Genomic DNA, 26714 nt, shown 5'->3' with positions numbered 1-26714 from the left:
CTATATATCTAAATGTAAAATTCAAAAGTGTTGACACTGGTCTATTTAAGGAACACAAAAATCCAGGCCTTTATTTTTTTATCTTTTGGTTTACGAACCATCAGCAATTGTCCATTTTTCAGGAAAGCACTTTGTCGCAACTTTAAATGTTGTTGCATTTTCATTAAAATTACTTCAAAACTTTGGAAATAATACAGCCTGGGTGCAGCCATTTTTAAACGTTTCATAAATTGCGTAACAAGCATGCTGATTGGGCGCAATATTTATCTGAAATTTTAGTTGGACGTATACGTCATGCATAAGATATTAAGTTTAAGAATAGAATTATAGGAATTCCTTATGTTGATTTGACTCGTTCGGGACGGGTATTCAAAGAATGAGACTTTTTTTTTTCTTTTTGGAATACGCAATGCATTTTTTCTTCTGCAAGCTTTCATGTCATAGCGGATGAAATAAAAATAATTACGTTTTTCCAATTTTATTTTTGAGTCGGCTAAAGGCTGAAAGCCTTTTGACGAGTCCTTGCTATCCAACGATTCTCTAAATGGACCAAATAACACAGTGAAGGGATGTAGTTCCATTAGATTTCTCAAACTTCAAACAGTCCACTGCATGAATGAAGTTAAGTTGTGTCAATTCCCTTTGCTATGACCAATATACGATGTAATCTGTCATATTTATGACTTGTAATTGTGCAATTCTTGAATGTAACTCATTAAGCATAAATGTGCATTTTAAGAATTGCGCAGGCTTACAAAGCTTGGGTAACATCCAGCGAAAGACAAAAAATAGTTCCAGCAGGGCTCCAGATAAGATGCGTATTAGCGTAAATTACGTATAGAAATAATGCAAATACGCTTGTCTAATAATTTCTGAGCGGATAAAAACGTATATAAAAATTACAGAAACGCACGCAATGCTTTTTTAAAAACAAAATCTGAATCATCTGGATGCGTTAGGTAACATAGCCGATCAGCCTTAATTCTCCCACATTGAACATAAACACGCATCGTATGATTTCTATAAACTTTGCGTGGGTTGAATTTTGCAGTCAGTAAACGGATAAATTATCGGAAGAAGAAGCTCTTACTGGTTTGTTTAGTTACTACTGATATTAAAAATGATTTTAATTCTTATTTTTCGAGAAATAAACAAATCGGCGAAACATTAAATTGTATTTTCTTGTAGTTTTTGAAATCGAAAGTAGATCGTCTATGTTTGGCGAAACGAAACAACTTTTTTATGAAAAGATTTAAATAAGAGGTAATTTAACCGTAAACTTCAATGTCAGATACTGCCAATTGCTGCTAAATGTCTTCGTATCATCACAATTTGTAAAATATATTGTTCAAACTGGAGAAAAGTGTAATCATATCCGGATATAATATTTTGGGTAAATATCGAGCTGTGTTATGAAATTTTAAGAAAAAAACTAAAAACAAACTGAAACTGGTAGACTATACTGTCAGTACATCAATCATTAGCCGACTCAGGCCATTCAGGCCTTTGATTATTTTTGTTGAAAACTCGTTTTTTTGAGCGGTGGTTCCGTAAACCGAAAAATCAAAAATAAAAGGCCCCATGAGAGTAATAGCAGCATGCAGAATGATTTTTCAATAAAAAATGCCAGACGAGGGGTACTGCTGTAAGTATTTTAAGCTGTGAAATTTGTTTGAATAAATGCAATAACTAAAAAATATAACACGTTAGAAATAATATAATAATTTTAAAGCTACATTAACAAGAAAGATAGTTTTGTTCAATATTTTTTATAAGAAATTACGACAAAAAGCAAGATATAAACTATTTTAAACATCTCTGTTTGTCAGGATACTGGTTATATGACCCAGGGAAGTGCCTACGCCTTTAGTATCTTGAACAATGGTTTGGGTCCAAACGCTAAGGTGACTATGTCTTAGACTAGCTGACAAACGATGTAGATTGTCCTTTGTTAAAACGTAGAGCTGATGAGACCAAATATCTCATATATAGAATTTTCCTCTGGCTACCTTGCCTAAATGATTCGTGTACCAATGATTCGTAAATGATTTCTTATTATGAGCTAGACAATTTCAGGGATCAGGCAAATCACTAAATGTTTCAAACTAACAATCTTTAATTAAAAATGATTAGCTCAAACTCCTATAGGCTGGAGACTCTATACTTGACTAGTCTTTTTGTTGAAGTTCCCGTCAGACAATGTCTTTGAATCAACAACATACGAGTCCTATCGCATAGATGCTCGGCCTCTGTCCTCTCAAACTCTATATAATTGCCCTGACTCCTGGATGCTCAGCGCCTATATGCTATCATATGTAGCATTCAACTACCATATAGGTATTATCCCCGATGCCTTGGCTGTACTTCGCCAATAATGCTGAACCGTCTATAAGCTGGAACTCTCCTACTATCTCAGTAGATTACCAAACTCTGGGTCTCTGTCTCAGCTTCCCGATGCTCAGCCTATATATGCTATCGTCTATAGCATTCAATTACCTTTAAGGTAAAGCTCCTATGCGCTGGCCCTATAGCTCGAAACCTTATCGAAATTCTGCTACTCTTCTTTAGTCTAAGAACTTCCAAAGTCTTCTTTTTAATAATTTATCCGCCCTGACAGGGTGACTGCAATAGTCTCCTTCTCAAGGTACTGGGATAAATTATTAGTTGAATCCTCGATGTGTCTTCTTCAACCGCTGGATACCGAATGAGCTCTCTATCATTCATCTACCTATTTATACCCCAGCAGACGTGCTATTTTTAGAACTTGTTTCTGATTGGTCCAAATTTATACATTGTGTCTTACAACGAGTACCTGCTCTATCAAATATCTGGTTCCCTTTAATTTTTGTATATGGCATAATGTGCGAAGCTGGGACCCAGTCATTCACATAATGAACCCAAATCAGCCACAAATGACCCAAATTCTATTAATTACAGCAATTCAACAATAATTATAGCAACGACAACATGAAAAGGGAGTCAATCACTATCTGTGCTTATGTGTTACGTTATCAGTATATCAGATATACAAATTATTCTGACACTGTTGTCATGGTTACTTTAAACTTTAAGAAAAATAGGGTACCATGTAAAGTGCTTGGTATTTCAGTAATATTATATTACCCAAATATTCCATGTTGGTCGTCAACAGAATGGCACTGAAGCCGTCGTAAAACCCTGTTTTTATACATAGATGTTTAAAAATGAGAGAAAATGCGTTACCATGGAAACATGAGCCCCGCGACATATACATTTTAAGCTGATAATAGATATCTAACGTGCATACTAGTAAAATTATCAATTATGCAGACATTATGGATATCAATGAAACTAAAATACACTGAAAAGTGTTAAATATCCATATTTTCCTTCTTTTAATATAAAATACCTTTGATGGGACATGTTCTTCAAACCTGGGTAAAAATTGAACAATTGAAAAAAAAGGGACAGAGATAAATGAAATTGAGATTGTAGCAGTTAAAACATCATATTACACGAAAAACAAAAAATTGCTGCAGTTCAACTAATTTGAATTTTCCCATATAACTAGGTAACCTACCTCTCCTTAAACTAAATTAGATACTATGTTTCCATGGGTTAAAAACTATATCAGGTGAGCGATACAGGGTCTTCAGGGCCTTTTTGTAAAAATTAATCAGTGATATTCAAATGATTGTGCCCCTTGATATAAAATGGTTACTATAGCTGGAAATAGAAATGGCAACATAATATTCACCAAAGACTACCTTGGCTTAATTTCCTTAGTTGAACTGATGGAAAAGATTATACATCATATTCTTATACTTGGTTTTTGTTTTTATAGCAACAAGGAGAGGCTACATGCAAACACAAGGAGTTTCTAGAATCTGAAGAAGTTCCTGAATCAATTTCTGTTGACAAGAAACATCAGAGTATTGCTCAGATAATCTATGCTGGATACAGAGTAAGTTACAACTATTTACTATAGCTATGTCTCCCCCATAGGTGGGGGGAGACATTTTGTTTTCGCCTTTGCCGTCTGTCTTTTCGTCTGCATAAGGCTTGTCCGGCTTTCACTGGTCAAAGTGCTGGCCGGATTTCAAAGAAACTTTACTGCAGTGATCAGTACCAAGACTAGTTGTGCATGTGGCTGGCAAGTTCCGTTTGCTACACAAAATGGCCACAAGAGCTAGAAGTAGAAAAATCTTGTCCACTTTTCACAGGTCAAACTGCTTGCTGGATTTCGATCAAACTTCACAAGAGTGAACAGTACAAAGCCTAGTTGTGCATATTGCTGACACTTTCAGCTTCGCTGCACATAATGGCCACCAGTGCTAAAGATAGAAAAATCTTGCCCGACTTTCTCAGATCAAACTGCTGGCTGGATTTTGATTAAACTTCACAGGAGTGATCAGTACCAACCCTAGTTGTGAATATCACTGGCAACTTCCACTTCACTGCACAAAATGGCCAGCAGAGCTAAAAAATAGAAAAATCTTGTCAGGCTTTCACAGGTCAAACTGCTGGACAGATTTCAACAAAACTGCCTTCATCTTCATGTCTTAAATCTATCAAAATCAACTGCAACTCATGTTTTGACTTTCACCGTGTATACCAACAAACATGCCCCTCCCTTATCCTTAGAATACATAGACGGGAGACATGTTTTTGTGCCCCCCCCCATGAGTGGTGGGGGCATATTGATTTGGTCTTGTCCGTGCATCCGTGCGTCCGTCCATCCGTCCAAAGTTTGTGACGTGCCTAGCTCGAAAAGTATTTTATATAAATTGATGAAACCTTACACAAGTCTTTATCATGATATGAACTTGTGCACCTATTTTTCGTCAGGCTCTGTCTCCTATTTTCAGAGTTATGGCCCCTGAAATAGTCAAAAATGCACATTTTTTTGTGCCCACCCCATGAGTGGTGGGGGCATATAGATTTGCTCTTGTCCGTCCATCCTTCCTTCCGTCCGTCCGTCCTTCCGAGAATGTTGGGTCATTATTTCACTACACAAGACCAGACTTCTTGTCCAGACTTACTCAAAAAAACAGTTTGTGAAACATGTATGTTAAAATGTACTTTACCTAGAATCATAAAACATGAGAGGATTGTTTTATAGCCTATGAAGTGTTCTCTTTAGGATTTTACTCAGCTAGGCCAGAGTTATGGCCAAAGTGAAAAATACGCATAAGGTTCTTAAAAGTTTGTTTTGCAAACATCTTAAAAATTGTTTAACCTGAGTCATTAAACCATGTTACAGTGGCAAGAGTGGGGGGCACCTATGGACACACATCTAGTTACCTTGTGACACACCTAGCTCAAAAAGTATTTGTTGTGTTTAAATCATGACCCCCAGGGTCAAAATTGACCCCCGCCCCAGGGGTCACTTGATTTTACATAGGAAAATCTTCAAAATTTTTCTAAAAATAAACCAGAAGGCCAAGATCTTAGATATTTGACCTAGTTGACTTCTACAAAATTTGTTCAAATCATGACCTCCGGGGTCAAATTGACCCCGCCCCATGGGTTACTTGATTGTACATAGAAAATTTTTCTAAAAATAAACCAGAAGGCCTAAAGCTGAGATATTTCACATGTAGCATTGCCTAGTGGACTTCTACAAAATTTTTTCAAATCATGACCCCCGGGGTAAAATTGGCCCCGCCCCAGGGTTTACTTGATTGTACATCGGAAAATCTTCCAAAAAATTTCTAAAAATCATCAGTTTGACATTTAAAACATGTGGCTCATATTACTCAGGTGAGCGATCCAGGGTCATAATGACCCTCTTGTTTTTAAAGTTAGGCAATAGAAAATTAGTTTTTAGATTCTCATCCCCGCCCGCCCCTATCTGAAACCCCCCGCCTCGAAAGTTTTTATTAGTCAAAATCCGGATATCCAAAATTTTATGTCCGGATACTGGTACCCTTGCATAAACAATTGCATAATTCTCGAGTTTAAAGAAAATGTTTGACATATTGTGGTGATGCAAAGGCAATTTAACAGCATTTGACAGTATCTGATATTAAAATTGACCATGACATTACCTCTTATTATAATAAATTAAGAGAAATGATCATAAAATATCGGCAGTTCACACGACTAGCAGACGTTCTGGCAACCTACTTTCGATTTCAAAAACTTTTAGAAAAAGGTAAAGCCAATGTATTTTCTTATCCTGATTTGATTGTTATTGATTTTTATTGATTAGAAATAAGTATCTGTTGTCTGGATTTCAATATTTCAATTGTGTTTAACAGAAACATTTGCCTTCGTGGGGAAGTCTGACAAGCCATTTTCACGTGCAAAGTATATTGAATTAACTGGTTATTTGTTTCATAGGTCTGGAAGTAGGATAAAAATATGTTATGTATGTAAGAAACATCTGAATTTTTTTCAAGTGTAAAACTACTAGATTCCTCGTGTTTTATACTTTAAGCTTGTAAGTCAATAGCATCATGGTTTCCAAGGGTATATAGCTTTTAGCACGTGCTAAGCAGGAATGACAGATTGATTGTTTTCTTTACAGGTCGTGGTTGTACTTTGACAGAACTAAATATTTTGAATTTGCAAATATAGTAGTCGCAACTTGACCGCGATGGTTGACCTTAGGCTGATTATTCATATCGATTATTTCATTATAGAAATCAAGGGTGCTTAGGGTAGCCGTGTATTTTATATGGAATTAGTTTGTACAGTGCAGTGTCAAAGTATATATACTTATATTTGATCAGTTAAAACTTTCCAATACACTAGTGTATACTTACACAAATTTATAGTTCCTTTTTCTCGTGCAGCTCGAGTTTTATGTACACTCCCTTTCAATAATAGGTTGTGCCTCATTATGTATTATAATGCAAAGGTCAACCATCGGGGTCAAGTTGCGTCCACTATACACAGAGCAGACAAATATTGATTGCCATTGTTGTTGTAGATTTACTTATTTGTACAGGATACAATCAACCATCAGAGAAAATGATTTACTATCAAAGTATAAATAAGATAAATATTTATGACATGAAATTATTTTTTTCATATATATATGTATTTCAAAATGGGTTTTACATATAAAAGTTTTCAAAAACAAATCAACACACACTAGTGTATCAGTACACTGTGATATTTTAATATTATTTGTCAAATTGACCTCCAGACTACCATACTTCAAAATTGAAAAATAAAAAATAAAAGTGCCCACCCGCCCCATTTTTTCTCAAAATTCGGATGAGAATCTAAACATTTATTTTCTCTGGCCTTATGGCCCCAGAAATAGTAAAAAAATGCACTTTTTCACCTAATTATGTGCCTAGCTCAAAAAGTATTAGATGTAAATTCAGGAAACCTTGCTGGAGTCTGTATCGTGATGTGACCTTGCACACTTGGCATTCTTCTTGAGAATCTTAGCTCTTATTATAGAGTTATGGCCCTTGAAATAGCTAAATAGTGAATTTTTTGTCTGTGATGCTCATAGCTCAAAAAGTATAGGGCCTAGAATAATGAATCCTTTGCATAAAATGTTTGTTGAGGCTATACCCCATTAAGACTGCAAACATTTGATTTATTGCCCCTTATTTGTGACAAATGTACCAGTGGGGGGCACACCCTGTGTCCTACAGACACATTCTAGTTGTTACAAAAAACACAGAGTTTTTGGCTGTGCTTGGGGTGCTTTGAAGCCTATTTTTAATCCCCCGCCACGAGTGGTGGGGGGATTATAGGAATGGTCTCCGTCCGTCCATCTGTCTGTCTGTCTGTCCTTAACACTTTCGTGTCCGCTCCATATCTCCTAAACCTCTTGAAGGATTTTCATGAAATTTGGGTCAAATGATCACCTCGTCAAGATGATGTGCAGAACTCCTAAGTCAGCCATGTCGGCTGAAGGTCAAGGTCAAAACTCCAGGTCAAATCTTTAAGCCTTCCATTTCGTGTCCACTCCATATCTCCTAAATCCCTTAAAGGATTTTCATCAAACTTGGGTCAAATGATCATCTCATCAAGACGATATGCAGAACCCATGAGTCATCTGTGTTGGCTCAAGGTCAAGGTCACAACTCAGGGTCAAAGGTTTGAGCCTTCCATTTTGTGTCTGCTCTGTATCTCCTAATCCCCTTGAAGGATTCATATGAAACCTGGGTCAAATGATCACTTCATTAAGAAGATGTGCAGAACTAATGAGTCAGCCATGCTGGTTCAAGGTCAAGGTCACAAAGGTTTGAGCCTTCCATTTTATGTCCACTCTGTATTCTCTAAACCTCTTGAAGGATTTTCATTAAACTTGGGTCAAATGATTACCACATCAAGAACTCATGAGTCAGCCATGTCAACTCAAGGTCAAGGTCACGGTCACAACTCAAGGTCAAAGGTTTGAGATCTGTATCTCCTAAACATCTTGAAGGATTTTCATGAAACTTGGGTCAAATAATCACCTCATCAAGATGCTGTGCATAATTCATGATTCAGTCATGTCAGTTCAAGGTCAGGGTCACAGCTCAAGGTCAAAGGTTTACCCTTTCACTATCCATAACAGTAGTGGGGGATTTAGCTGTCTTTCAGACTGCCTTGTTTACGTTTTCACTCAGAGGCACAAGCATAGTCAAAGTAACACTGAATTAATGTAGAAACCAGGAGTTGTTTTGTATACCTATTTTAAAAATTTACTTTTTCTTAAGAACTTAAGCTTTGCATTGGCCTTTTTAATAACCTGACAGGTTATGGACTCACAAGATAAGGTTTGGTCACTAGTAAGATCATCAGTAATGTACTCAATGTCTTTACCTAATACTAAGATACCCGAGTCATCAACATACAGGAGTAATTTATTACGAACCACAAACTGCGTACCATTCACATAAATCAAAAATAGGAGGGGGTCAAAGATTGAACCCTGGGGGAGGGGGGCCGCATGTGACCTTGGCACTAGATGAAAGTACATCAGAAATATTGACCAATTGTGTAGGGCTAGGTAAGTAAGATCTAAACAAGAAACCAGTGAATAACATCATTTGAAAACCCCATTTCACCAAGTTTTTGTCGAGCCGCTTGCGGAAGCAAAGACATAGTTGTCCAAATGGCTGTTCAGTGTATATCCGTGCGTGCGTGTGTCCGGATTTGTTTGTCCGGACCATAACTTTGACATGCATGGAGCAATCTCATTTATATTTGGCATGAATGTTAACCTCAGTGAGACGGAGTGTCATGCACAAACCCCAGGTTCCTTACTCAAAGGTCAAGGTCACACTTAGAGGTCAAAGGTCAAATTCAATAACGACTTTGTCCGGAGCATTGCTTCTTCATGCATGGAGGGATTTTAATGTAACTTGGCAAATTGTTCACCATCATGAGACGGAGTGTCATGCGCAAGAATCAGGTCCCTAGGTCTAAGGTCAAGGTCACACTTAGAGGTCAAAGGATACAAGAATGACAACTTTGTCCGGAGCATTTCTTCTTTATGCATGGAGGGATTTTGATGTAACTTGGTACAAATGTTCACCAACATAGATGGATTGTCATGCGCAAGAACCAGGTCCCTAGGTCAAAGGTCAAGGTCATATTTAGGGGTCAAAGGTCAAATTCAAGAAGGACTTTGTCCAGAGCATTTCTTCTTCATGCATGGAGGGATTTTGATGTTACTTGGACCAAATGTTCACTACCATGAGGCACCTTTGTTTTTAGAATTACACACCTTTGTTTTTACTATAAATAGATTATATTGTAACTTTTTTATTACTGGCCGTAGAGAAAAATCGAGACCACTTTTCTGTGGTTTTTAGGTGTATTTTGACCTATCTCTACCTGGTAAAGAGTTTCTTGTGGACTTATATTATATAAATTTATAGCTCACCAGAGCACAAAGTGCTCAAGGTGAGCTATTGTGACCGGTCATTGTCCGGCGTCCGTCAACGTCCGGCGTCCGTCAACATTTGCCTTGTGAACACTCTAGAGACCACATTTTTGACCCAATCTTTATGAAACTTGGTCAGAATGTTTGTCTTGATGATCTCTAGGTCAAGTTCGAAACTGGGTTATGTGGGGTCAGAAACTAGGTCAAATCATAGGAAAAGCTTGTGAACACTGTAGAGACCACCTTTTTGACCCAATCTTTATGAAACTTAGAATGTTAGTCTTGATGATCTCTAGGTCAAGTTTTGAAACTGGGTCATGTGGGGTCAAAAACTAGGTCAGTAGGTCAGATCAAAGGAAAAGCTAGTGAACACTCTAGAGACCACATTTTTGACCTAATCTTTATGTAACTTGGTCAGAATGTTTGTCTTGATGATCTCTAGGTCAAGTTCGAAACTGGGTCATGTGGGGTCAGAAACTAGGTCAGTAGGTCAGATCAAAGGAAAAGCTTGTGAACACTCTAGAGACCACATTTTTGACCCAATCTTTATGAAACTTGGTCAGAATGTTTGTCTTGATGATCTCTAGGTCAAGTTCGAAACTGGGTCATGTGGGGTTAAAAACTAGGTCAGTAGGTCAGATCATAGGAAAAGCTTGTGAACACTCATGTGACCTAATCTTAGTCTTGATGATCTCTAGGTCAAGTTCGAAACTGGGTCATATGGGGTCAAAAACTAGGTCTCCGGTCAAATCAAAGGAAAACCTTGTGAACACTCTAGAGGCCACAGTTGTACCAGATCTTTACGAAATTTAGTCAGAATGTTTGTCTTGATGATCTTTAGGTCAAGTTCAGTCTTGGTCATGCGGGGTCAAAAACTAGGTCAGTAGGCCAGATCAACTCTGGTGAGCGATGTATAGGGCCGTCATGGCCCTCTTGTTTTTCTCTAATTTTTAGCTCACCAGAGCACAAAGTGCTCAGGGTGAGCTATTGTGATCGCTCACCGTCCGGCGTCCGTCCGTTCGTCCGTCCGTCGTCCGTCCGTCCGTCCACACTTTCCTTTAAACAACATCTCCTCCTAAACCAAAAGGCCAATTTTGATGAAACTTCACAGGGAAGTTCCTTGGATGGTCTTCTCTAAATATTGTTCAAAGAATTGAATTCCATGCAGAACTCTGGTTGCCATGGCAACCGAAAGGAAAAACTTTAAAAATCTTCTTCTCAAAAACCAGAAGCCCTAGAGCTTAGATATTTGGTGTGAAGCATTGCCCAGTGGACCTCTACCAACTTTGTTCAAATCATGACCCCGGGGTCAAAATTGACCCCGCCCCAGGGGTCACTTGATTTTACATAGAAAAATCTTAAAAAATCTTCTTCTCGAAAACCAGAAGCCCTCGACCTTAGATATTTGACATGTGGCATTGCCTAATGGACCTCTACTAATATTGTTCAAATCATGACCCCGGGGTCAAAATTGACCCCCGCCCCAGGGGGCCTAGAGCTTAGATATTTCACATGTAGCATTGCCTAGTAGACTACAAAATTTCTTCAAATCATGATCCCTGGGGTCAAATTGGCCCCGCCCCATGGGGTTACTTGATTGTATATAGAAAAGTCTTCAATATTTTCTAAAAATAAACCAGAAGGCCTAGAGCTTAGATATTCGACATGTATCATTGCCTAGTGGACCTCTACAAAATTTGTTCAAATCTTGACCCCCCAGGGTCAAATTGACCCAGCCCCAGGGGTTACTTTATTGTACATAGGGAAATCTTCATAAATTTGCTTAAAATAAACCAGAAGGCCTAGATCTTAGATATTCGATATGTAACATTGCCTAGTCGACTTCTACAAACTTTGTTCAAATCATGACCCCCGGGGTAAAATTGGCCCCACCCTAGGGGTTACTTGATTGTACATTGGAAAATTTTCTAAAAATCATCAGTTTGACATTTGAAACATATTACTCTGGTGAGCGATCCAGGGTCATCATGACCCTCTTGTTTATTTTTAATTTTATTTTTAACAAAATTATTGTCTTAATTGCTTTACCATTTCGGGAACTTTTCAAGTCAGTCAATCCTTTTATCTTCAAGGGCACCCAATAATTGCTTATAACTTACAACTACATCATACGTAATATTTATACCTAAAAATATATTATTTCAACTTATTATTTTTGGAACATCATATAAATATTGAAATAAAAAAATAGATTAATAACAGTACCTTAGCGTAATAACTGCACTTGTTATCCCTCTGAAGACTGTGAGGAAATTTCCTTATACACTCCACATAAGGGATAATAATGATGTATGCAAAACTGCAGTTATCATGCCAGACAAGTTAGTGATTCTTGTGACATGCTATTTTTACGTAGGTAGCTTTGAAATCAGGAACTTGCTAATATTTTCGCATGCCAAATGTCTGGAATTCCAAATTTGCTAATTTTTGACCCACAGAAATATCTACTTATACAGTACTTTTCATGAACGTTACAATGTCTGAGAACTCATGAATGGGAAGAATGATCTGTACAGACTATTGACTGATATAATAGATAAATAGAATGCACAAATCAGGAAATAAGGAAACAAGCAGCCATAACATCAACCTTCCCCTTGAGGCAATTTTACTTCTATTGCTAGATACCAGTGCTAAAAGCCCTTTATGGTAAGCCCAGAAGGGCTGCATATAGAGGTTCAGACCCCCAGGTGCCATCACTTATTCTACACACTACTCTGTGAGTTTGAAATACCCATGGAGCATGTAACATGTAAGTTAGGTTTGATTAGGTAACTAGAGTAGACTAATAGAATAAAAGAGATTGCTTACATAGTTATAAGTTTAATTGATGAGACATTGTTGTGAACTACTTTTCAGACAGATTGACACGTGGCATTGGAAACAAAAATAAAGTCTTGTTTATCCCCCCGCCAAAGGCGAAGCGGATATTAGAAATGCTCTCCGTCCGTGCGTCCGTCCGTCCGTGCGTCCGTCCGTCCGCAACGATCTTTGTCCGGAGCATAACTCCAAAAGTACTGGAGGGATTTTCTTCAAACTTCATACACTGATAGAACACATTGGGAGGAAGTGCAGTGTGCAAGAACAATAACTCTACCTTGCCTATTTTTTGAGTTATTCCCCTTTATCATATTTTCTTTAAAAATTTTGTCCGGAGCATAACTCCAAAAGTACTGGAGGGATTTTCTTCAAACTTCATACACTGATACAACACATTGGGAGGAAGTGCAATGTGCAAGAACAATAACTCTACCTTGCCTACTTTTTGAGTTATTCCCCTTTATCATATTTTCTTTAAAAAATTTGTCCGGAGCATAACTCCAAAAGTACTGGAAGGATTTTCTTCAAACTTCATACACTGATAGAACACATTGGGAGGAAGTGCAGTGTGCAAGAACAATAACTCTACCCTGCCTATTTTTTTAGTTATTCCCCTTTATCATATTTTCTTTAAAAATTTTGTCCGGAGCATAACTCCAAAAGTACTGGAGGGATTTTCTTCAAACTTCATACACTGATAGAACACATTGGGAGGAAGTGCAGTGTGCAAGAACAATAACTCTACCTTGCCTACTTTTTGAGTTATTCCCCTTTATCATATTTTCTTAAAAAAATTTGTCCGCAGCATATCTTTTTCATGCATGGAGGGATTTTGATATGTCTTGGCACAAATGTTCACCACCAGGAGATGGAGTGTCATGCGCAAGAACCAGGTCCCTAGTTCTAAGGTCAAGGTCACACTTAGAGGTCAAAGGATACAAGAATGAAAACCTCGTCCGGAGCACTTCTTCTTCATGCATAGAGGGATTTTGATATAACTTGGCACAAATGTTCACCACCACAAAACAGAGTGTCATGCGCAAGATCCAGGTCCCTGGGTCTAAGGTCAAGGTCACACTTAGAGGCCAAAGGTCAGATACAAGAATGTCTTTGTCCGAAGCATTTCTTCTTCATGCATGGAGGGATTTTGATGTAACTTGGCACAATTATACACCATCATGAGACGAAGTGTCATGCGCAGTTCCCTTCTTTAGAATTACTTCCCTTTGTTGTTACTATAAATAGCTTTTATTGTAACTTTTTCATTACTAGTCGTAGGGAAAAATCGAGACCACTTTTCAGTAGTACAACATGCATGCTACATCCAATTTTGAGGTGTATTTTGACCAATCTCTACCAAGTAAATATTTTTTTGTGGACTTACAATTTTTTTTTTTTTTTTTTTTTTTTTTTTTTTTAAAGATTAACTTCCATTAGTTGTTACTATAAATAACTTATGTTGTAACATTTTTATAATTGACCACAGGGAACAGGGACAAAACAAGACCACTTTTCTGTGGTACAACCTGGATGTTACTTTCCAATTTTAGGTGTATTTTAAGACATCTCTACCTGGTAAAGAGTTTTTTTGTGGACTTAGAAAAACAAAAGACTTACAATGATTACTAAACAACCACAAAATTAAAATTCCATTTGCAAATACAGCTGCTAGAGTAAAGAAATTTGCTGTGATGGGCATATATTGTGACATTCTGGCACTCTTGTTCCCTGTTAGCTTTCCATTCCTTCTTTTTACAGTAGCCATATAGAAAAACATCATACAGCTATACTGTTCATGAAAATTAATAAAATTTAGCAGTAAACCACCTCACCACTGAATAATTCTTTCTTCCATATCTTTAAAACCCCTGATGTGGACCACAACTAAACGGTTTTTCAAAGCTTCTCCCAAAATGAATACTTTCAGACACTAACTTGCCAGGAACTTTAGCCTTCAATTATAATATGCCCGGCGGGGGGATTGGCCATGTCTAACATGGCTCTTGTTTGTGAAGAAAGTTATTACTGGTACTGGCTGAAAAAAAATGGAGGAAGTTTTAGATGTAAAACTGCTGAAATACTTTTAAAAAAATAGTCATGTAAACGTAAATCAAAGTAGAACAGGATGTTTGTCATGATGTTTTGTTGTCTTTTCAGGAAAAGGCTGCTGTCAAGCACACAGTATGTGGTCCAAGATAGCTCCTAAACTTTATCTGGTAGGTGTTCTTTTGTGTTTATTTCTTCCTACTAGGGACTTCTGTTGTTTAAACTGACATGATTTTCATCACAGGAGGTTTGAAATCTCCCAAGAAATGAAGAATTCTGTGATGTGAGGAAGCTATTTAGTTTGGCTTTTGAAAGGTTTAGGGTTGAGCCAAGGTACACTTTACCTGAAATAATGCCAGGAGTGGGATCGGCTGTCTTCCTCCACTGTTACAGCTGAAAAGTTGCGATATGATCTAAAATTTGTCAACATTATTGCTTTAACTGACTCAGCTGTTTCAGAAATATCCATCCAAAAAAGAACAAAGTAACTTCAGATGCAAAACTTGTAACTTCCCATACTAGTCTAATATGGTTTAAAGTAGTTCTGCACGTTTGGATCGAAATTATTTATACAGTGTAGAATTTGATTAAACACTGATTTTTCAGAACTTCAGAATACACCAAGAAAATTCAGGAAATAAAAAAGATAAGGTCGTATGCTTGATTTTTTGCTGGATTGATTTGAAAAAAAAGGCAATATTTCGTAATGGGAGTCTATGGGAAATTCATAACTTTCATAACATTTTCTCGAATACAAATTTTTCTGCAGTGTCGATTTTGACGAAACTTCTCACAGTTGCAAATAAAGACATGGCCTATAACTTGATGAAATAAAATGTATAGATCCCTGTGCATATTTTTGAGATATTTGACCATGAATAAAGTAAAATGGACATTTCATGCTAATTTTAAGACATTTTTATTAATATCATAATTTGACTTCAGAAATACAGCAACAGTGCCTTTATAACTTTGTAATAAATTCATTTACAGGTGCGATTAATTCATAAAATGATCTTCATTTCCGTACGCCGAATCCAGTCTTTATTCTAAAGAAAAGTGACACTACGCCATCACTTCCGGTTTATCAAACGTGCAGAACTACCTTAAGCTTGATATTCAAATATTAGAGCTGTTGTTGTCAAGTCAGCATCTGAGTCACAATAGTTTTGCATGTACGCATGTTTCTCTAAAAACTGCAATAATTATGTATCATGACATGAATTCACAGGACAAGTTAACTCACTCGAGCTTCTACTTTGTCAAAATTTTGCACCTTTTTACTCAAGAATTTCTGGTAATGTTTTGCATGCAAAAGTGTTTTTCAAAAGCTACAAGGTCAAATGCTTTTAAAACTCTGGTCTTTTGCATCATGAGAAGACCTCACAGGCAAAGTTACATAACTCTAGCTTATAGTATTTTGTCAAAATCATATCATTTTAGCTCACCTGAGCTAAAGGCTTGATGCCTATCGTGCATTCATCAACAATTTCTAAAAAAATCTTCTTCAAAGCCTCTGGGCAGATTTACACCAAACTTCAAAGGAAGAGCTTAAAAATATACATTTTAATATATTACCGTATGTTATTTTCAACAGTATATAGGTGTCAGAGGCTTTGTGCATTTCACAAACATAAGCAAAATTATTTTAGTTTGCAATCTGAAAATGTGACTACTGAAGTAATTTTAGAATTTGTTTGTAAAATCTTCAGTATGTAAGCTTGTTGTAGGTGCATTTAGATGACTGGAATTGGAACAACCAGTTGGATCTGAAGTCACTTATATCTCTGCTTCTAAGAAAAAGTTTGATATTTGCAGAGAAACAAATTTATACTAAAGCAAATTTCTGTAACCTGATTTAATTGGTTGGCACCCAGTTGTAGAGAGATTTTGTTGAATAAAAAAGGATTCTGTCATGGCCAGCTTCATAGAGAACTGTAGATAATAATAACAATGATTTTGTTTAGCAAAACCAAAGAACTATAAAATACACAGAATGGCAACTTGGGATAATCCCGCGTCATCTCGTGTTAGCGTGTTATCTTATTTCAAAGCGTTTGGCAACTTGATCAATCATAATCAAATCAACAGACGCTTACTGAAGTATAAAACTGGTGATACGCCCGGCACGTAATAAACCAATTTGAGTCCTTTTTCAAACGAAAACTGTTGATTTCTCAGACTTTCAATCATAAATTCATTCCTTCCCCGTGTGGAAAATACTAATAACATTAAAAATGCACCATTATCATGATAAACAAATGATCCGAAAGTAACCTTATTTCAAAGCGTTTGCTGACTTGATCAATCATGATCAACAGACGCTTACAACGAGATCTCATTCAGTTGTCACGGGATGTTGGCGAGATTTGCTCTATATGCCTTTCAAGTTGCTGATCTGTTTATTTTATAGCTCTTTGGCAAAACAAACAGAACATGATCATTTTTTAGCTCCACTATTTGGAGAATAGGGGGGCTATTCTACTCGCCCCGGGGTCTGCGTTACCCTTCTTGGTTAAGCCCCCATCACACCAAACTAGTTCTCAAACGTCCCAACCCGTCCTAAAATATTGTAAAACGGGCTGCAATCTGGCTAGAACGTTTGTACTTTGGCCGGAAAATATCCATAATGCGATCATAGTTAGTTCTTAAACAGTTCTCGATACGTCCATCGCGTCTTTATCCCGTCTGAAGTTCGTTTATAGTAAGTTCAGTTCGGAAAAAAATGCCCGTTCACCTCATGTGGAAATCGTTTGTAGGCAGTCCAAGTCCGTTTGTGGTCAGGTTAAAAAAGTTCATAACTAGTCTTACTTCGTTCCGAGTACGTCGACATACGTTCTAACTAGCTGTTAACTCGACCAACTCGTTCACAGACAGTTCAACTCATTCTAATTACGTCCTCATCTCTCCCTAGTACGTTCAGAATGTAAATTGCAATCACTTTCTAGCCCGTCGGCTATTAAAAGCCATCACGTTTCGCCCAGTTCTCATTCTTGTTTGTCTCTTCAACCTCTCAAGACACAAAAAAGAATCCACAGCAATAGGCAAGTATCAATATGGCTACAAAGAAAAGTGAAGCCAAACAGAAACGGGGTGTAAAGTGTTAAAGCAGTAAAAGACCAATGTCTCACAGAAGCCGATACAGAGTCTATTGAGTCAGCCCCTGAACGTGAAAGTCGAGAGGATGAGCGTCGCAATTTATTCCCTCCACCTTCTGACGACTCTATCTCCAAGTCTGACGATGAAGGAGGACAGAGTAAGAAACCAAAGAAAGAAGCAAAGGCATAAACTTGTCTAAACCTTGGGAGCGTTTCATCAAAGTTCCTAGGATTTTTATTGTAGGACCGCTCCAAGGACCTTCTTAAGATTTTCTTAAGTGCGTTTCAACAAAAGTTCCTAGGACAAAATACCGACTTAGGAGCTACTCTTCCGAAGGAAGTAAAATCATGGGACCCCGTTGAAATCAACATCCAGTGTTAAGATTATAGCTCTAACCCAAATATATGTAAAAAATATATGGCTGATTTTGAGGTGACATACTTTTAGTTTACCTATAAATGTAGATCTAGATTCTACGTAGATTATACTATGATTGGGAAACTTGGCCTTTTCTGGCAATTTAGACTAGCTCTATATTTATCAGAATATCTTTGTGTTGTTGGATTGCATTCTCACTTTTTTTTCAACCAAAATTATACAAAAATATTGTTTAATAATGATAAAATAATAATAAGTAGCGTTACTCGAAAATTAATGCTGCCGTTGGCGTTGCACTTATTCGTGACTAGACAGAGTTGTTTATTTACAAAATCCTAGCAACGGCAGATTTATCTCCCTGGACAGTTACTCTCCTTATCTATTTTCCAGGCCTGCATTAGGAGTGACCTGTCGCTTTTATTTTTAGATTTGGATTTTCCAGACTGTTCCATTTATTAAATAAGGGTTTGAAAGATATTTGACTTATTTAAGGAGGTAGGTTACCTTTATATTTGTATGTGCGCATGTCCAACCGGAAGCTAACGTGACGTTTTACGACAACGTTTACGACAAACTAAATGTGTTTGTATATTCATTCTTCTGAAAACAAATCATGAACCTGTCTTCGATCTGATGCTTTATGTTTTAATAATGCAGAAATAATGAATAAATTGCCGCAGAAACGCTTCAAAACAATGTTGCCTTAAAATGACGTCATGACGTTACGTGTCAGTTACCGCGCAAAATTAATAGCTTTTATCTTGAAAGTACGTAATTCTGTGCATTTTCTTTATTTTAACTATTTTCAAATAACCATTATTTGCTGAAATATTTTTTATGAGTCTTTTGCTCTGAATAATAATCAATATTTTGCTTCTTTTATGTACTTATATTGAAATGTTATGCGGAATGTAAGAAAATGGATGATGATAAACAATGCTATTTGGAATATAGTTGGGTGAAAGGTTACTAAGTCTTGTTACGGCCATTTTCAAATAAAAAATCTAGCAGTTTGATTTGTAATACCTATTTTCCAGGTTCCGTTGATAATTTGTTACTTATGTACTAAAACTAAGATCTAAAATTGTTCAAATTTCAGTAGAAAATTGTGGTTTCTTGAATTGAATTGATGTTACCATGGAAACGAAGCCCGTGACCTATGTATCTAAATGTAAAATTTAAAAACGTTGACACTGGTCTATTTAAGAAACACAGCTTCGGCTTTTTATTTTCATTTCAACAATATCCATGAGACTAATAGCAGCATGCTGAACGATTTTTCCATGAAAAATTCCAGACGAGGGGTACTGCTGTAAGTATTCTAAGCTGTGAAATTTGTTTGAATAAAATGCAAATAACATGAAAATATGACTTACGTTAGAAATAATATGTTTTAAAGCTACATCAACTAGAAAGATAATCTTATTCAATACTTTTTTATAAGAAATTACGACAAAAAGCAAGATATAAGCTATTTTAAACATCTCTGTTGCCATGGTTACTTTAAACTTTAAGAAAAATAGGGTACCATGTAAAGTGCTTGGTATTTTGCTAATAATATTACCCAAATATTCCATGTTGGTCATTAACAGAATGGCACTAAAGCCGTCGAAAACCCCTATTTTTATACATAGTTGTTTAAAAATGAGAGAAAATGCGTTACCATGGAAACACGAGCCCCGCGACATATACATTTTAAGCTTATATTAGAAAGCTTACATGCATATTAGTAAAATTATCACTTATGCAGACTTCTACGGATATCATTGAAACTAAAATACACTGAAAAGTGTTAAATATCCGTATCTTCCTTCTTCTTTCAATATAAAATACCTTTTCAGTGTCATGTTCTTCAAACCTAAATAAAAATTGAACTTAAAGGGACAGAGACAAACGAAATTGAGATTATAGCAATTAAAACTTTATATTACACGAAGTACAAAAACATGCTGCGGTTCAACTAATTTGAAATTACCCTTGTAACAAGGTAACCTACCTCCTTAAAACTGTAAATAAATTTTTTTAAAAAGCAGATTGAATTCGCATTGATGGCTCAGTTGGTAGAATTGAGGGATCTTGCTAGTGATTCAACTTTTGCGATTAAGAGGCTGTGGGTTCAAATCTCACACAGGGCGATTTGTTTTATGATTGAATTTGTTTTATTTATATTTTTCATGTTTTTTATTTCATTTTATTTTATCATTTCAATTTCATTTTTAATTTCATTCATACAGTTTCAATACATTTAATACATTTCAAACACACGCGCCCAATGGAGCATCCTCATACTCGCTGGCGGTGTCCGTTTCCTCCGAATAAGTGTCATCAGCTAGTCGAATGACCGAACTGTCAAAGAGCTATGTCAACCATGTTGAATACATTGTAATTCACAATCAAAAGGATATTTGAAAAACCTATGTTATATGCGAAAATAGCAAAATGATACAAGTAATGCAATTCAAATACATCTTTAACATTATTATCATTTTAAATGTCCGTTACCAAAACATAAAATGAAAAAAAAAGAAAAAAAAATATTGATCTCCATTGGAATTCGAACTCACAAAAGTTAGATTCTAGAGCCGTCACGCTTACCACTGCACCACTGTGTCTCCTTCTCGAAGAGGCAGTAATTTAAATATTTATTATAGAAATAAGTTATATAAAGGTAGGGTATCCCTTTACTGAAGTGGTTTATTCCAGTAACCTTTCAAATCTATTAATAAAAGCGACAGGTCACTCCTAAATGCTAGTAGCTACACTAACGCACGTGTATTACTGCTTCTCTGTTTTTCCAAGATTATAAGAAAAATGATAAATTTGGAGGCGCCATCTTTTAAAGCATTTCTGACAAAGCCGAAGCTCTAAATAGTATTCCCTTTTTATTAGAAGAAGACAATTAAAAAAGCCCTAATTACAAGTAATTATTGTGTAGATGTACTTAGCATCCAACAATGCATCAGACTTAGGATATAATTTGCACTTAGGATAACCAATGAGCACTCCTAAGTTAGGACCATTTTTGCACTTAGGAAAAACTTTAGGAATTTTGATGAAACGCATTTTGGGCAAAATGTAGGACTTAAGATCAAATTTTGTCCTAGGAACTTTGATGAAACGCGCTCTTTGTGCCCAAATCTTGAACACGTACGGCAACAGCATGTATTTATACCCTAACTTGTGTAATTGTACTGCAGATGGGATCGATGTTGTAGGAACTGTGAATAAACGTACTAAAAGCGTGCGGAGCGTACTGAGAGCGTATTGCAAACTCTTAGAACTGTTTAGAAACGTATTACAAACTTAGTATTTTTGATCGTATTCAGACGGAATGACACACTAAGGATGTAATGCCATCGAGTTAAGTCTTTCTATGAACGGGTTAAACGAGCTACAAATGGATCTGGTCGGTGTGCACATGCAATTAAATTGACGCCCGATCGCATTACGTAATACCACATCTCTACTATGATCCAAGTACGGCGGTTCAGTTCTTAGTACGTCCATCTCGTTGTCAGTCCGTCTAACTGTAGGACGGAATGATCGGCAGAAATTTTTGAGTAGGCTCAAGTTCTGGAACACCATTCCCATTCAGCCCCATCCGAGCCAGTCCATAAAGTTCTTAGACAGACTGTAGAGCGTCGCTACTACATCTGTTCCGTTGCCACACAGTTTGAGCCCGTTCGGCTACATTTTTTAGAAGGTATTGAAAACGAGCTTGGTGTGATGGGGGTATTTTTAGCTCGACTATTCGAAGAATAGTCTAGCTATTCTACTCACCCTGGCGTCGGCGTCGGCGTCGGCGTCGGCGTCACACCTTGGTTAAGTTTTTGCATGCAAGTACATACAGCTATCATTTAAAGGCATATAGCTTTGAAACTTATTTATTCTTTTTCTAGGTCAATTACCAACCTCACTGGGTCAAGTTCCATAACTCTAACATGTATTTTGAGCAAATTATGCCCCCTTTTGGACTTAGAAAATTCTGGTTAAAGTTTTACATGCAAGTTACTATCTCCAAAACTAATGCAGATATTGAATTGAAACTTCACATGTGTCTTCGGGGTTATAAAACTAGTTGATAGCACCAAGTCCCATAACTCTGACCTTCATTTTGGCCAAATTATGCCCCCTTTTGTACTTAGAAAATTTTGGTTAAAGTTTTGCGTGCAAGTACATACAGCTATTACTAAAAGGCATATAGATTTGAAACTTATTTTTTCTTTTTCTAGATCAATTACCTACCTCACTGGGTCAAGTCCCGTAACTCTGACATGTATTTTGGCCAAATTATGCCCCCTTTTGGACTTAGAAAATTCTGGTTAAAGTTTTGCGTGCAAGTACATACAGCTATTACTAAAAGGCATATTGATTTGAAACTTATTTTTTCTTTTTCTAGATCAATAACCTACCTCACTGGGCCAAGTCCCATAACTCTGACATGTATTTTGAGCAAATTATGCCCCCTTTTGGACTTAGAAAGTCCTGGTTAAAGTTTTACATGCAAGTTACTATCTCCAAAACTAATGCAGATATTAAATTGAAACTTCACATGTGTCTTCGGGGTTATAAAACTAGTTGATAGAATCAAGTCCCATAACTCTGACATGTATTTTGGGCAAATTATGCCCCCTTTTGGACTTAGAAAATCCTGGTTAAAGTTTTGCGTGCAAGTACATACAGCTATTACCAAAAAGCATATAGCTTTGAAACTTATTTATTCTTTTTCTAGGTCAGTTACCAACCTCACTGGGTCAAGTTCCATAACTCTTAACATGTATTTTGAGCAAATTATTCCCCCTTTTGGACTTAGAAAATTCTGGTTAAAGTTTTACATGCAAGTTACTATCTCCAAAACTAATGCAGATATGGAATTGAAACTTACCATGTTTCTTCGGGGTTATTAAACTAGTTGATAGCATCAAGTCCCATAACTCTGATATGCATTTTGGTCAAATTATGTCCCGTTTCGAACTTAAAACTCTTTTGATATTTAACATTTTGGGTAATAATTTCCTGCTTCTGTGACAATATTTCGAATAGTCGAGCTTGGCTGTCTTATGGACAGCTCTTGTTTAGAACGTACTGAAAACGAGCTTGGTGTGATGGGGGTGTTAAAGTTTTTCGGCAACCTTTGTTTTTCTGTCATATCTTTGTTACTATTGCTTATATCTTACTGTAACTTCACATTAACATTGTCCAGTATACAAACAATGTATATGTAGGGGCTGAGCGCATTATACCGAAGGTCAAGGTCACCAAGGTGTTAAACTTAGGTTATTTTTAAGGTTAAAGTTTTTTGGCAACCTTCTTTTTTCTGTCATATCTTTGTTACTATTGCTTATGTCTTACTGTAACTTTACTTAAACATTGTCCAGCATACAAACAAAATATGTACAGGGGCTGGGCCCATTTTATCCAAGGTCAATGTCACCAAGGTGTTATACTTGGAATTATTTTCATGTTAAATCTTTTTCGAAAAGTTTGTTTATAGACGTATCTTTGGTACTTTAAAAGATAATGACTTGAAATTAAAAGTATTTCTTTATAATCATCGTCTGCATGTGTGGTTACAATCATCGTCTGCATGTGTGGTTACAAACCCCATAGCTCTTATTGTATTTTGACAGAATTATTCCCCTTTTGTACTTAAACATTTTTGCAATCTTCGCTTTCCGGGTATTACTTTAATGCAATATCAGATAAAAACTTGAAACTTAAAATGTATCTTTATCATCATCATCTGCATGTGTGGTAACAAATTATGCCCCTTTTGTACTTAAATTTTTTAACAAACTTTGTTTTCTGGACATAACTTTAGTACTACATAAGATATTGACTTGAAACTCAAAATATATCTTTACCGTCATCATCTACATGTGTTGTAACAATCCCAATAACCCTAATTTGTGTTCTTTACAGAATTATGCCCCTTGGTGTATCTGCCTTTTAAAGTAAAGGTCTCACATATATTCATTTTACTGTCAAATCCCCGAATAGTTGAACGCTACATAGTTGTCATAATGGTGGTTCGGCATATGTGAGTCCATGCATACATGTGTCCAAGTTTGTCCTGGCTGTAACTTACCCATGGAACAAGGGATTCTTTATAAATGACTTGGTAAATATGTTTGCCTCAATGACAGGTGTGTTGCATGCAAGAACCAGATTGGTAGCTTAAAGGTCAAGGTTGTACTTAGAGGTTAAAGGTCAAAACTTGGTGCAGTTTTCCTTGTCCGGCTGTAACTCAGCCATGGATTGAGGGTTTCTTAAATAACTTGGCACAATTGTTATCCTCAGTAAGTTAGTCTGTCAGGGGTAAGTAGTTAAAAGGTCAGTGTCACACTTAGGGGTCAAAGGTCAAAAGTTGATGTGCCCACTGGCTTAGCTCAGTAGGGAGAGCATTGGTCTACAGATTCAAACCCCGGGAGGGGCCTATGTACTCTGTCACAATTTGATAAAAGAGATTGTGTCTAAAATCATTTGTCCTCCACCTCTGATAATTCATGAGGGGAAATTGGCAGTTACTTGCAGAGAACAGGCTTGTACTGGTACAGAATTCAGGAACATTGGTTAGGTTAACTGCCAGCCTTATATGGCTGAAATACTATTGAAAATAGCATTAAACCCCAAACAAACAAATCGAAAGTTGATGCAGTTTGTCTCGTCTAGACTATAACTTAGCCATGGATGGAGATGTTCTTAAATAACTTTGCAGAAATGATTGCCACAATCAGTTCTGTCACCGCCAAATAGTACAAAAAATGTTAGTTCTTTCGACAGCTGTCAAGCTCAACATGTTGCCTGTGGGCATCTTGTCTGCTATTGCTATTTTACTGTTTATTTCCAGAGCTCAGTGGATTGTGTAGAGTACTGTTATAGATGGAAGAAGAGTGAAAACTACAGAAATAGATGTTGTAAAAGAAGCAGCAGAAAGCAGAGGTAGTTATATCTTAAATTGTTCTTGAACTCTGTACAAATGATGAACCACTAAGTTTTGGGTATAGTAAATATATAGAAGGTCCACAAAACTTGCAGACGGCTTGGTCTATTGGTCTGGTTGAATTAAAATTAATGTTAATTACTGATTCCTGTTTACCATTTAGGCCATGGATAAGCAGGAAATTTGGCGGAAATACTCCATTTATCAAATCACGATTATTCATTGTATGCTTCAAAATGGGTGGAATTGAAATATTGCAATCCACATTCCACATTTTTCACCTTCAAAATTACACTGTCCATCAGGGTACCTTGGCATACTTTAGATTTGCTCAGCTTGTAAGAACTAAGAAACAATAACCATGGCAACTCTTTTCAGTACTGGTTTTAGATTATTTTCCTGACTAAAACTTGAAAATATGTACAGAGTTTAACCTCTTTAATATATTCTTCTGCAAGGTCACAGGGGCCAATGTTAACTTTTTTCATGAAGGCACTTTACTTGCGAACCACTGCACCCAGAACCTTCAGACTTCACATGCTAATAGTACTTATTAAGTACACGACCCCCATTGACTTTGGGGTCAAAGGTCAAGGTCACCAGGTCAAAGGTCAAGGTGCTACGGGGGCATTTGTCACCATAAGTGACAGCTCTTTTTTTCTTTTCTTTTTTGAAATTATGGAGCACTTTCTGAACATTGGATAGGCCATTTTCTGGGATAATGCTATTGTTATGGGTCAAACATTGTGAGTATAAAAATCATTTCATTAAATAAGAATGAGATATTCAAAATAAATTTTTTTCTGATTGTATGAACTTTCAAGTTCAGAGTTTCAGAGACCCTTAGATTATCACAAAAAAGAGGCATGAGTGGGTGATTGTACTTTCTTTGTGGTATTTCAGCCCCATGCTGTATTACCTAAGGAAGAGGCCTGGAACCAATAACTGCATCATCTGACCTTGCAACACAGGTAGCAGAAACAACAGAAGCTGCTGATGATACTGTGGACATGTATGTATTGGCCTTTTTATGTGTTAATCCTTTAACCTGTCCAACCATTAAAGTATACTATAATTACATAAAGTAAGATTGAAATATCTTTCACAAGTGGACATCTTATGAAGTATTTTAACAAGTCACATAGCCATGAGTGAAAATGTAAGATACAGTGTTCATTGGTGAAAGATATTTTGATCTTACTTTATTTCTTTTTATTTCATGTTTTAACTATTTACCCATTTTATTGTTTCTGAACAGTGAAAAATTTACTTGATATTTGTTTCTTTGAAAATACAAGATAAATATATTTCACAGTGAAAATACCAGATACATACATTTCACTCTAATATTTAGATAATTCACTGACAAATGTGTAATAAGCTGTAATCTTGGTTTGGAGTTTTAAGACCTGCATCTAACTTATTGTTTCATTGCACAGTTTGAAATTGACTGGTAGCAAGGTCTCATTGACAGAATTACTTTACCACTCAGTGTAACATCTTCTGCCAGTGGGGAAGTCCAGATCAGACCAGAACAGACAGGGTCAACAATAAGTGGTAAAAAAGATGATGGTAAAGAAATAG

At 36.5% G+C, this 26714-nt stretch overlaps 1 long non-coding RNA gene across 1 annotated transcript; it reads left to right on the top strand.

Moving 5' to 3' along the window:
* The first annotated feature begins 3822 nt into the window (after positions 1-3822).
* On the top strand, positions 3823-26136 carry LOC123558725 (uncharacterized). Its single transcript, XR_006687771.2, has 4 exons — positions 3823-3943; positions 14822-14880; positions 25038-25129; positions 26034-26136. It is a non-coding gene; the product is annotated as an uncharacterized LOC123558725 (long non-coding RNA).
* The last annotated feature ends 578 nt before the right edge of the window (positions 26137-26714 follow it).

The sequence above is a fragment of the Mercenaria mercenaria genome, unplaced genomic scaffold, assembly GCF_021730395.1.
Source record: "Mercenaria mercenaria strain notata unplaced genomic scaffold, MADL_Memer_1 contig_3033, whole genome shotgun sequence".
In the NCBI taxonomy this organism is placed as follows: domain Eukaryota; kingdom Metazoa; phylum Mollusca; class Bivalvia; order Venerida; family Veneridae; genus Mercenaria; species Mercenaria mercenaria.
This window is presented reverse-complemented; position numbering and strand designations above follow the sequence as displayed.